Source organism: Heterocephalus glaber, unplaced genomic scaffold (assembly GCF_053883595.1).
Source record: "Heterocephalus glaber isolate CG9 unplaced genomic scaffold, H.glaber_assembly_v1.0 deba00001547, whole genome shotgun sequence".
Taxonomy (NCBI): Eukaryota; Metazoa; Chordata; class Mammalia; order Rodentia; family Bathyergidae; genus Heterocephalus; species Heterocephalus glaber.
In genome coordinates, this window is record NW_028258340.1 from 988,645 (window position 1) to 1,000,906 (window position 12,262).

Consider the following 12,262-nt stretch of genomic DNA (forward strand, 5'->3'; position numbering starts at 1 on the left):
TTCAATCCCCAGTACTGGAAATAAAAATCACCAGTAAGAGTGGGGTGGCAAAGGGCTGGGGTGTATCTCAGAGGACAAGCATGTGCTTTGCCTGCAGTAGGGCCTGAGTTCCATGCCCAAAACTGCAACAAACTGGAGAGGAGGCGGCCCTGTAGCCTTTCTTCCATTATGCATGTGTCCAGAGCAGGCCAGTGACAGGGATGGAGGCACAGATGAGTCACCTTGCAGCAGTCAAATCACCATGACGCTTAATGTTTTCTTGGGCAACAGCACAACCACCCTTGTTTTTTAAATTCTGGGTTGAAACAAAAAGCTAGCACAAAAAGGGCCAGGGATGCAGCTCAGCTGCACAGCATCTGCCTGGCAAGCATGAGGTCCTGAGTTCAATTCCTGATACCAATAAAGAAAAAAAGACACCGCCCCCCCCAAAAAAAACCTACCACAAATAGCTGAAATTTGAAGAAAAAATCCTAAAGAGAGCTGGCTTTGTCAAACTGCTTACTTTCTGAACTCTTGTTAGTCACAAATAAAGTGGCAGGCAACACCAACACAGCCGGGACAGTGCCACATTAGTCATCCTGTGACAGACAGCTGCTCAACTAGGGTGGCATCTGTCCCACCAAGGCAGGTGCAAAAGAAAGCTAAGGAATGACACAGCCAGAAATCAATTAACTAACTTCTAGAGAGTTGGTCCCACCAACATAGCTCGCTCACGCCTTCAAATGACTGGAATATATTTCCTTTTTGGTTTGTTTGTTTAAGCTTATACATAATCACATTCATTGATTATGGGAAGTTGCAAAATACTTTCTTGCTGGATGTGGTGGCATATGCCTGTAATCCCAGTACTTAAGGAGGCCAAGGCAGGAGGACTGAGAGTTAGAGTCCTTGGCTGGGCAACCTACTAAGACCCTGTCTCAAAATTTTAAAAAAAAAACAATAATAATAATAGAAAAGGCTGGGGTGTAGCTCAGTGGTAGGGCACCCCCAGGACTGTCCGTAGTACTCCATAAATAATAATATTAATCTTAGGCACATTTTAGAAGGAACCAATAGAAAGAATGTGGCTTCAGAGTGATCTGGCTAAAGATACCACTAACTAGCTAGGTGACCTTGGGCAAAACACCCTCCAGCTGAGCAGCAGCTCCATCACGTGTGACACGGAAATGATACCATTGCATTCCACATTGTCATCACAGAGCACAGGGAAGAACAGGCCTGAAACTCTTCTGCAAGTTGCAAAGTCCCACACGCATTGTTTTAATGACTTGAGAGCAGTACGTGGTTTTTGATAAGTATTATTTTGGTTCCCAGGTTAGATATGAAGACAAATTTCATTTCAAAACACATATTTTACCTTTACTGAAACTCATAGTCCTATTCATATATCACCAGAAAAAAAGGTCATCATAAAACTGGAGACAGGCAGGAGCTTGGGAAGAGGCAGCAGCGTCACAGGGATCTCTCTCTCTCTCTCTCTCTCTCTCTCTCTCTCTCTCTCTCTCTCTCTCTCTCTCTCATCTTTGCATGTGCTAGGCAAGTGCTCTGCCACAGAGTTACACCTTCAGCTCCTCCTTATCTTTTTAAAATTTCTATATTTCTCTCTCCAATTTCCTTATTACACTGAAAGAATGTACAATTTTTTAAGGGTGCAAAAAGAAAAAGGTTAGCCGGGGATTTAGCTCAATGGTTTCACCATCTGGTGCTCAAGCTCAAGGACCTGAGTTCAATTCCCAGTACCAAAAAAAAGAAAAAGTTTAAAAGCATACAGATACCCATATTTTTATCCATTTTTTTCCAGTTGTAGAAAAATTTTTTTTTACTAGGAATTGAACCCAGGTGTTATGGACGAGAGAGTTAGAACAATAGAAATGCACCACACTCTGCGTTAGATTGGAATCCGTTTATTAAAGCCGGCAGCAGCAACGGCAAAAAACAGTTTGATTTCTCCTTTTATTTTTTTTTTAATTTTTTTTTTTTGGTACCGGGGATCGAACTCAGGTACTTGAGCTTGTGCAGCAGGCAGCAAAACCACTGAGCTAAATCCCTGGCCCCATGAAGTCTCCTTTTAAATCATGCTTTCAGTTGGAGAGGGCTCAGGGGAGAGCAAGGGGAATCTTACAGAAGCAGAACCATGCCAGGTTAGTGGAGGGTACAAGGAAGTTTCACACACACTAGGTGAGCTACAAAACATCCTGCAACTGCAGCAAGTTTACTGCCAAGCAGGATGTGGGGGTTTTGGGTGCTTTGTCCAAGCACAGGTACAAGCTGATGTTGAGGCTCAAGATGGAGTCTCATTGGTTATCACATTAGGAAGCTCAAACTACATTCCAAGTCCCCTTTCTTTTTTGAAATTTTATTTTGATCTAGGTCTTGCTAAGCTTCCCATGCTGGTCTGAAACTTAGGATCCTCCTGCCTCAGCCTCCTGAGTGCTGGGATTACAGGTGTATACCACCACACCTGGCTGTAAGAAATCTTTTTTAAAGATAAGAGCTATGATGGCACAAAAGTTGTAAGCATTTCATGAATGCTTATTACCTTTTCTGGATTTAAGTAATTTAAAAGATCCAATATTGTTTTTTTTTCTTAAATTCTTTTATTGGTACATTTTAGGTATATAATACATTTACATTTATCATTGGGTGCTTGTACCTGTATATGATGTATCTTGGTTCTTATTTTTTCTCCATTACCTGTGCACCCTTCACCCCTCCACCCTTCCCTATTTACATAGACTTTGTTTTCATTTTTTTTTCTTTTCTCCTAATTTTTCCTTTCCATTCTTTCTTTTCCCCATCTCCTCCCACCACCCCTATCCCTTTGGACATTTTCCTATTTCAAAGTATCAATTATTAGTTATTAATCCTTTTATCCTTATTTACACTATCAGTTTCTCACACTAGAGAAACTATTCGGTATTTACACGTGTGTCCTATTTATTTCACTTAAGAGGATGGCCTCAATATGCATCCATTTAGCTATAAATGACTCTAGTTTCTCGTTCTTTATGGCTGAATAGTACTCCATTTTATTAAAAAAACCACATCTTCTTTATCCAGTTTCCAGTTGATGGGCATTTGGGCTGCTTCCAAGCTTTAGCTATTACAAACTGTGCCGCTATAAACATGGATGCACATATATCTCTGTGGTATGATTCTTTTAATTCTTTGGGGAAGATACCCAGTAGGGGAATAGCTGGGTCAAATGGGACCTCCAGCCCTAGTTCTTTGAGGTGTCTCCATACTGATTTCCACAGTGGTTGCACCAGTCTGCACTCCCACCAATGGGAAGGGTTGATTTCTTGATAGCAGCCACTCTTTCTGGGGTGAGGTGGAATCTCAGTGTTGTTTAAGATCCAATATTGTTAAAACAATAAATCTATGTATGTGAAGTTTTTTACAATCCATATTTCCATTTATTTTTCTTTTTTGTTGTTTTTCTTTGTTTTTGTTTTTTTGGTACCAGAGATCAAACTCGGGACCTTTTGCTTGCAAGGTAGGAGGAGGAACCTCTGAGCTAAATCCCTGGCCCTGTGTTGTTGTTGTTTTTGATTGCTGCTGTATTGGGGGTGGAATCCAGGGATTCATCCATGCTAAGCACAGCTCTACCCTTGAGCTACATCCCCAGCCTACAATCCATATTTCTGCCTTTTAGTGTCTAGGATAACAAATATACCAAGGGAGGCATCATACTACTTGTTCCCAAATATACTACAAAGCTATAGTCACTGAGACAGCATGGTACTGGCATAAAAACAACCACATCTCAAAAGATTTAAAATGTATTATGTGCATGTGCCAACTCCTCATAATGAATGTCATCATTATTTAATACAAACATATACTAATAAAAATTAAAATTTGAAAAAAAATCTCAGTGGACATGGTGGCCCATGCCTGTAATCCCAACTACTCAGAGGCTGAGGCAGGAGAATCCCAAGTTCAAGGCCAGCCTGGGCGATTTAGAGAGACCTTGTCTCAAAAGACAATAATAATTGTTTTAAAGGCTCAGAGTATAGTTAAGCACTCCTGGGGCTCAATATCCTGTGTTGAAAACAAAAATGAAACAAAACAAAACAGAAACAACAAAAACCACATCAATCAATGGAACAGGAAAGAGAGCCCAGAAATAAATCCACATCCCACATCTTTACAGCCAAATGATTTTCAACATACAGTGGAGAAAGGACAATCTTTTCAATAAATAATGTTGGGAGAACTGGATATCCACATGCAGAAGAGCGACATTAGACCCTTATCTCACATCACCTAAACACCAACTCAAAATGAATTAAAGGCATAAAGGTAAGACCTAAGTGTAGGAGAAGGCTAGAAGAAAGCATAGGGGAAACACCCTGACATTGATCTGAGCAATGATTTTTCTGGCTACAACCACCCCTCCAAGTAAAAATAGACAAATGGGGGCTGGGGATGTAGCTCAGTGGCACTGCACCTATCTGGCAAGTGCAAGATCCTGAGTTGGGTCTCCAGTACAGAAAAAAAAAAATAAACAAATGGAATTACATCAAACTAAAATGCTCAGCACAGAAACAACACAGAAAAAAAAAAACCTGTACAAACTGAGCACGAGGGTGCACGCCTGTAATCCCAGCATTCTGGGAGGCTGAGGCAGGAGAATTGCAAGTTCAAGCCCAGCCTGGACAATTTAGTGACTTAGTGAGACCCTGTCTCAAAATTTAAAAATAAATAAATAAATAAAAAGGACTGGGGCAAAAGTTCTAGATTCTATCCCCAGTACAAAAAAAAAAAAAAAAAGAAAACCTATGAATGGGAGAAAAATTTTGCAGTATACACATCTGATAAGGGATTAAGAGCCAAAATATCCAAAATATATAAGTAATTCAAACTACTCAATAACAAAAAATAAAATTTTAAATGGGCACACCTGGGGATATAGCTGAATGGTACCATGCTTAACTGGCATGTATGAGACCCTGGATTCAATCGCCAGTACTGCAAAAAATAAAATAATAAAAGGCAAAGAACCCAAAGAAACATTTCTCAAAAAGAAATCCAAATTAAAGCCACGAGAAGCTATTGTGTCACATCTGTTAGAATGGCTGTTATCAGGAAGGTACAAGTGTTGTCAAGGGCACAGAGAAAAGGGAGCCTTTGACACTATGGATGGGAATGTAAATTAGTCCAGGCATTACGGAAAGTATGAGGTTCCTCAGGCGATTAAAAATAAAATGATTCCATGATCATCTCACAATCCTGCTACTGGATATATAGCCAAGCCAAATGAACTCAGTGGATCAAAGGAATCTGCACACGCTCATTTATTGCAACATTATTCACAACAGCCAAGACACAGAATCTCCCATGGACAGCAGAGTGGATTGAGGAAATGTGTGCATGTTCCCGAAGGAATACTATTCTCCCAAAAAGGGCAGGGCTGGAGATGTAGCTCCATGGTAGAGCACTCGGCATGTGTGAGGCCTGGGTTCAAACTCCACTACCGCAAGACGAGACAATCCGTCATTTGAAGCAACATGGATAAGCCTGGAGGACATTGTGTTAAGTGAGATCAGCCAGGGACAGAATGACAAGTTCGTGTGATTTCACTCCCATGTGGAATCTAAAAAGTTGATCTTATCAAAGTTGAAGTAGGAAAAAAAAAGTTGAAGTAAATTGGTGGTTCCCAGGGGATGAGGTGGTGGAAGGGGGAGAATTGTGAAGATGTTGGTCAAAAGACACAAAATTTCTGTTAGGAAGACTAGTTCAAGAGATCTATTGTATAACATTGTGACTGTATTTAATAACAATGCATTGGTTTTTGTTGTTGTTGTTGTTGTTGTTGTTATCTTGTCCCCCAAGATTAAACCTAGTGCACTAAGTATTAGCTCAAGCACTGAACTACACACATTCCAGCTTGTTTCTTTTTTATTTGTTTTATTTTTTGGTATGGGGAGTTGGACCCTAGGCCTCTTCACTAAGCTACATCCCCAGCCCTTTCCTTATTATTTTTTTTAAATTTTGAGACGGGATCTTGCTATGTTACTAAATTGTCCAAGCTGGGCTCAAACCTGTGATCCTCCTGTCTCAGCCTTCCAGAGTGCTGGGAATACAGGCATGAAGCACCACACCTGGCTTTTTATTTTAATTGACACATAATAATTGTATATATTTATGGGATACAGTGCAACATTTCAATGCATGTATATGATGTGTCAATGATCAGCTCAAGATATTGGCATACCCATCACCTCAAACATTTATCATTTCTTTCTTTTTTTTTTTTTGGTACCAGGGATCGAACTCTGGAGCTTGTGCTTGCGAGGCAGGTGCTGGAACCACTGAGCTGAATCCCTGCTTCAAACACTTATCATTTCTTTGCATTGGGAGTGCTCAAAATCCTTTCTACTAGCTACTTTGAAATATACAATTAATTTTGGCCCATCATAGTTATCCTTCTGTGTATTCAATGATAACTTATTCTGTCCATCCAAGTGCACCCTAGAACCCATTAACAAACATCTTGTCATACTCCTGCCTTCCCAGGCTCTGGAAACCACTATTCTACTCTGCCAATTTATTGTGGATTTTTTTTTTTAGTACTAGAGATAGACCTAAGGGCCCGTTCATGATATGCAAGCACTCTATCACTGAGCTATATTCCCAGCTCTCTCTTTTTTTTTGAGACAAGATCTTGCTAAATTGCCCAAGTTGGCCCGGAACTTTCCATCCTCCTGCATCAGCCTCCAGAATAGCTGGGATTAGAGGTGTGCACCGCCATACCATCTTCTCTAGGAGATTTATATGAATCCAAAAAGTATCCAGTAAGGGAAATGGGGAAAAAAATAAGAACCAAGATATATCATGTAAAGGTACAAATTTCTAATGATAAAAATGTACCTATAAACTCAATTTTGCTAGGGATTTAGCTCAGTGGTTCCACCACCTGCCTCACAAGCTAAGGACCCGAGTTCCATCCCCAGTACCAAAAAAAAACAACAAAAAAACTCAATTTTTAAAAAGTACCTAGTAGCCAGGTATGGTGGTACTCACCTGTAGTCCCAGCACTCAGAAGGCTGAGGCAGGAGGATCGCTGTGAGTTTGAGGCCAGCCTGAGCTACATAGTGAGTTCAAGGGCAGCCCGAACTACATAGTGAGACCTGGTCTCAAAACACCAAAAAAAAATTATCCAGCAACCAATAAAGAAAAATACACAATGACTGGGATCTAACCGAAGATTATCAGGAATGACTTTCTTTGTTTTGGTTTTGGTTTTTTGGTTTTATGAGCCTGGGTCTTGTTATGTAATCCAGGCTTGCCTTGAACTCACTATAAAGTCCAGGCTGGCCTTGAACTCATGGCAATTTCCCTACCTCAGCCTCCCAAGTGCAGGTATTATAGGCATGTGCCACCACACCCGGCTATCAGGAATGACTTTGTAGTTAAACATGACCCAAAATAAGGAGAATAATCAACCAACACTCACTCAGAACTGACAAAGATATTAGAATTGGCAGGAGAGGACATTAACACAGTTATTATTATAAACAGTATGCATGATATTACTATATAATAAGGAACATATATGATCTTTATTCCTGATTCCTGCAGAGCTAAAAATTCACAATTTCCTGAGTGTTGGGGTGAGAGAAGCAGGTTCCTATCCTTCACAAGCCCATTTCAGCCATACCTGACTTTCTACTACTAAGGTGACTGGGTCCCCAGATAGCTTCAGGTTAGGGGCTGGTTGCCAGGAGAAACAGCCATGTGATGAGAAGCTCGAAACTTTCAGCCCCACTTTCTATCTCCAGGGAGGGCAGAGGAGCTGGAGACTGAGCTCGTCACCAATGGCCAGTGATTTAATCAAGCAGGCTATGTAAAAGGGCCTCTTAAAAACCCTGGATGAAGAGCTCAGGGAGCTTCTGGGTTGGTAAACACATCTTTTCCATTTAGCTGTTCCCGATTGTAGGGGTTTTTTGGTTTTTTTGTTTTGTTTTGTTATTAGGGATTGAATCCAGAGCTATACCCCTAGCCTTTTTTACCTTTTATTTTGAGACAGAGTCTTAGTAAATTGCATGAGCTAGGCTCAAACTTTCAGTCCTCCTGCCTCAGCCTCCCAGAGTGCTGGGATTACAGGTGCACATCACCACGCCTGGCTCCAAGTTGTATCCTTTATAATAAATTGCAGTGTTCTCCTGAGTTTTTTGAGCCATTCTAAATTATCAAAACTGAGGAGGGGGTCAGAAGCACCAAAAGCCTGGGATTTTCAATTGGCATCTCAAGTGGGCAGCCCTAATTTGTGGGGTCTGACATCAGTTCTAGGTAGCAGTGTGAATTGAACTGAATTGTTGGACACCAAGATGGTGTTTGGAGAGTTAGAGATCTGGTTGTTGATGTAGAAAAAAACCCACATATTTGGTGTCACAAGAATTGTGAGTAAAAACAATTGAGAATATGACATATGTTCCAAATGTTAGAAATGTCGAAGACATTAAAAATACCTAGTCCTGGTTGAAAATTCATTAGATAGAATGAACAACACATTAGACATTGCAGAAAGAAAATATTAGTCAACCTGAAACACAACAAGAAAAATTACTGAAAATGAAACTCAGAGAAGGCAGGCCTGGTGGTGCATCCTGCAATCCTAACACTGGGAGGCCAAGGCACAAGGATCACAAGTTCAAGGCCAGATTGAGCAACTTAGTGATGTAGTAAGGTCCTGTCTCAAAATTAAAAATAAAAAATAAAAAGGGCTAGAGAAGGAGCTCAGTGTGAAGATCCTGGGTTCAATCTCTAGCATCACAAAACAAAAACAAAACACAGAGAAAAAGAATCCCAAAGAAGGAAGGAAGGGAGGAAGGGAGGGAGGGAGCAAGAAAGGGAGGGAGCAAGGAAAGAAGAGGTGGGCATCAGTGATCTGCAGAACAAATTCAAGCAGCTTAATATATGAATAATTTCAGTCAATGAAGGAGGAGAGAGAAGAAGCTTCAGAAAAGACCTTGCTGAAATACTGGCCAAATTTTTTCAAATTTGATGACCACCAGAAACCTACAGATTGAAGAAGTTCAGCAAATGCCAAACACAAAAAACAAGAGGGAAAGTATACCATAGCATATCATAACCAAATTACTCAAAACCGGTGCTAAAGAGAAAAACCTTCAGAGCAGTGGGGCTGGGGGTGGGGGTGTTGCTGTGTACACAGGGACAATGATGAGGAGGACACTGGAAGCAATGCAGGCAAGAAGGCAGGGCCACCATCTGTAAAGTACTGAAAACAATAAAAACATTCAGCCTACAGTTCTATAGCCATGAAAACTGTCTTTCAAAAAATAAGTTGAAATAGACTTCTTCATACAAAATAAAACTGCAAAATTACCCACAGAGCTGAAGTACAAGAAATGTTGGAGGATGACCTTCAGGCCAAAAGAAAATGATACTAGATGCCTGGGATGATGGTACACACCTATAATTCCAGCACCTGAGGCAGGAGGATTGCCAAAAGTTCAAGGACAGCCAGGGACATATAGCCAGCTCAAGGCCAGCCTGAACTACATAACAAGACTCTATCTCAAAAAGACAAAAAAAAAAAAAATATTGATGGAAGTCAAGACCTAAACAAAGGAATTAAGAGCACTGTATATGGCAACTACATGGGTAAAGTTATAAGATTCTTTTTATTACTGTATTTAACAATTTTTTTAATTTTTTGTAGTACTGGGGATTGAACTTAGGACCTTGCGCTTCCAAGGCAGGCAACAGCCCCATTGAGCTAAATCCCTGGCCCTTATTACTTATTTAAATCTCTTTAAAAGTTAATTGAGCCAGGTGAGTTAATTAAGCCGGTAGTGATGACACATGCCTGTAATCCCAGGACTCTGGGAAGCTGAGGCAGGAGGATTGCAAGTTCAAGTCCAGCCTGGGAAACTTGGCAATTTAACAAGAACCTGTCTCAAAATAAATAAAAAACTCAGTGCGAAGGCCCTGGATTCAACCCTAGTACATAGTACCACACACACACACACACACACACACACACGCACACGAAGTTAATTGATGTTTAAATAAAAATAACTAGATAGATAGATTGATTCTGGGGTTTATAGCACATAAAAATAAAATGCATGAGGGGCTGGGGATTTAGCTCAGTTGCTACACTGCCTGCCTTGCAAGCACAAGGACCCAAGTTCTATCCCGGTACCAAAAATAAATAAATAAATAAATAAATAAATAAAAATAAAATGCATGATAACAATAGCATCCAGGCTAAGAACAGGGAAATGGGAACACTATTGCTTGTTTGTTTGTTCCTTTGTTTGTTTTCTTTTAGGTACCGGGGATCAAACTCAGAACCTTGGACTTGTGAGGCAGGCTTGGTGACACTGAGCTAAATCCCCAGCCCTGGAGACACTATTGTGAAGTTCTTAAACTATGTGCAAAGTAATGTATATCACTCAAAAGCATGCTTTGATAAGGTAAAGATGAACAGTAGCCCTGCATCTGCAGTATCTCCTTCCAGAGTTTCTCGATCAACAATCATGGTCTGAAAATATTGAATGGAGGGCCAGGGATTTAGCTCAGTGGTTCTGCCACCTGCCCCGCAAGCACAAGGAATGGAGTTCCATCCCCGGAACAACAACAACAACAACAACAACAAAAAAAAAATATATATATATATATAGAGAGAGAGAGAGAGAGAGAGAGAAAGAGAGAGAGAGAGAGAGAGAGAGAGAGAGAGAGAGAGAGAGAGAGAGAGAGAGAGAATGGAAAATTCCAGGAATAAACAATTCATAAGTTATTGAGAATATATTTCAAAACAACTCTGAAGTTTTAAGTTGTGCACTATTCTGAGCAGTATGACAAATTCTCATGCCACCTCACCTTCTCACTCAGGATAGGAATAATCCTCTGTCCCATGTGGCCACACTGCATGCCACCTTCCACTAGCCACTCAGTAGCCTTCTCAGTTATCAGACTCATCACTGAAGTGCTTGTGTTCAAATAATTCTTACTTTACTTAATACAGTAATTGTTCTATTTTATTATTGTTGTTAATCCCTTACTGTGCCTAATTTATAAATTAAACTTTTAGGTATAAATGTATAGGAAAAACATAATATATATAGGGTCTGGGGCCAGGGATTTAGCTCAGTGGTGCTGGCACCTGCCTGACAAGCACAAGGTCCTGAATTCAATCTCCAGTACTGGAAAAAAAAATTATATATATATATATATATATATATACACACACATACAGTCTGGTAGTATCTGTGCTTTGGGATGTCTTCCCCATGGATGTAGGGGGAACCACTGTACACTGTATACTATACACTCTAAAGGAATCAGGAAATAAAACCAAGAGTTACAGCTAATAATCCAACAAAAGAGAAAAAATGGAATCACAAAAATACTTGACTAATCCAAAAAAAGCAGAAAAAGTAGGGCAAATAGAAAACAATAGATGACTCAAATATATCAATAACCATGCTAAATGTAAATGATCTAAGCATATCAATTAAAAGAGATGTTGTAAGAGTACATAAAAAGACACCACTTCATGCTATCTACAAGAAACACGCTTCAAACAGAATAGACAAGCAGATGACATCAGCAGAATGACCAACATGAGAAAAATGAGCAAAACTGTCTGAATCCACTGCATCACAGCCGTGGAAAGCAGTAAAAGGTCTCCAGCAACCAAGTGAGTGAGTGTGATCAAGAAAAAGCTGCCTACAGTTTGTAATAGCTAAAGCTTGGAAACAGCCCAAGTGCCCATCAACTGGAGACTGGATAAAGGAGATGTGGGTTTTTTCTAAACTGGAGTACTACTCAGCCATAAAGAATGAGAAACTAGAGACATTTATAGCTAAGTGGATGTACATTGAGGCCATACCCTTAAGTGAAATAAATAGGACACACGTGTAAATACCGAATAGTTTCTCTGGTGTGAGAAACTGAAAGAGTAAATAAGGATTAAAATGAATAATTGATAATGTGAAATAGGAAGAAAAGGTCCAAAGGGGTAGGGGAAGTGGGAGGGGCAGGGGAAAGGAAAAAATATGAGAAAATAAAAAAATGGAAACAAAGTCTCTGTAAATAGGGAAGGGTGGAGGGGGTGAAGGGAGGGCAGGGGAAGGGGGAAAAAATAAAAACCAAGATACACCATGTAAAGGTACAAGTTCCCAATGATACATGTAAATGTATTGTATACCTAAAATGTACCACTAAAAGAATTTAAGGGGAAAAAAAAAGAAAAAGCTGCCTAGGGGGCTGAGATATTAGCTCT